General features: G+C 50.8%; 1 protein-coding gene across 1 annotated transcript in view; it reads right to left on the bottom strand.

Moving 5' to 3' along the window:
- The window catches only part of LOC107097069 (serine/threonine-protein kinase TAO2-like), a 28922-nt gene extending 28197 nt beyond the window's left edge, over positions 1 to 725 (bottom strand). The window contains exon 1 of the mRNA XM_015394070.1: positions 300 to 725. The gene's annotated coding sequence lies outside the window, so the exon portion shown is untranslated. The remainder of the gene's footprint in view (positions 1 to 299) is intronic.
- Between the last annotated feature and the right edge of the window lie 859 nt (positions 726 to 1584).

The following is a 1584-nucleotide window of genomic DNA, read 5'->3' as shown; positions in this document are numbered from 1 at the left end:
GGCCCCCAGTCAGCCCGTGTTTTGGCCCCCAGTCAGTCCGTGTTTTGGCCCCCAGTCAGCCCGTGTTTTGGCCCCCAGTCAGCCCTTGTTTTGGCCCCAATCAGACCGTGTTTTGGCCCCCAGTAAGCCCGTGTTTTGGCCCCCAGTCAGACCGTGTTTTGGCCCCCAGTCAGACCGTGTTTTGGCCCCCAGTAAGCCTGTGTTTTGGCCCCCACCGATAGCCTAGGCCTGTAGGCCATCGGTGTCAGACCCTCTATGGCCCCCCGGGCCCCTGTTGCCCCCCCTGTGGTGGATCTTACCGCAGCTGGTGATGGATCCTCTACAGACCGAAAAGGGAAGGTTAGCAGGAAGCTAGCGGCGCGCGCCGGTCTTCATATCCCGGGTTTTGTCTCACAGGGTGTCCTGGCTCATGTCCACCGCGGTCCTCCTGGGCTTCGGGGGGCCGCTGGGGTCCAGCACCGGGTTCCGAGACAATAGGAAGGTTTTAGTGTCTCTAACGGTCAGGTCCGCAGAGCTAATAGCTTAGCCTGATTAGCTGCAGGCTAACGGGGACATTAGCAGCTCGGCGGGGTGTGGTTGATGGTTCCCTTCCTAACATCCCCTTAAAGCTCCTGCTGTGGCCCTAAAACCAGAACCCCATCCTCCGCCTGGACCCGCTTCTCTTCCCGTTTTTTGTTCCTGCTAAACACAAGATGGCTCAGGGGCGGGAGACCGAGCGGCACCAGCTCCACTTCCGGTGGGACTTCCGCTTCCAAAATAAAGCGACCTACATAAAGAAGCAGATGAACTGTAATGGCCGCCAGTCACCGCAGGGGGCGATAACTGCGCCTGCATGGGCGGCTGATGACGTCAATCTGGACGCTTATAAAACAGCATTTTTATAAAACAGCATTTAAATTCAACCACCTGCTTTTATAAACTGGCTGCAGGAATCTATAAGCAGGTGAAGCATGAATCTCAGGTGTACAGGTTGAAGCACCTGCAGTGGGAGGAGCCTGATCTGTCCTCCTGAAGGACGTGCCAAGAATGGAGTCGTAAAGGAATATTGGGAAATGAAGGGAATATAAAGGATATTCACAGATTCAGGAAAATATTATTTATTCATACATACAGAATACAAAATTAGAAAATAGAATTTTATGTAAAGTAGTGTTGCTACACACTCATGTACAGTAGGTGGCGGTATGCACCTTAAAGTTGCTTGCAATCCACCATAATAGAAAAGAAGAAGAAGAAGATCTGTCCTCCTGCCAGTAGTTCAGAGGTTGAGGGCTTCAGTAGAGCAACAATATTTCCATTCTATGCAACATCAACCTTTTCTCTGCAGAGACTGATGCAGGGGTGAGGTGGTGGGGCTTTGGTTCATTCCTCATTCACTAAAAGAAATGGGGCAAAACTGTCACAAGAATAGTCAAAAGTCAATAGTCAAAAGAATAAAAATAGTTCCTCCAATACTAAAAAAGTCCATGAATAAGAGTGTTTGCCTACAGCTGTTTGGATTTGGAGGATACCTGATTTAGGACACACAGGATGCCGGCTGCAATTTGGGCATTGATCAGGCTGCCGGTCATACCAGCATACCCT

Source organism: Cyprinodon variegatus, unplaced genomic scaffold, assembly GCF_000732505.1.
Source record: "Cyprinodon variegatus isolate N-32 unplaced genomic scaffold, C_variegatus-1.0 Scaffold24, whole genome shotgun sequence".
In the NCBI taxonomy this organism is placed as follows: domain Eukaryota; kingdom Metazoa; phylum Chordata; class Actinopteri; order Cyprinodontiformes; family Cyprinodontidae; genus Cyprinodon; species Cyprinodon variegatus.
The sequence above is the reverse complement of the archived record's forward strand: the minus strand, read 5'-3'. Positions and strand labels throughout refer to the sequence as shown.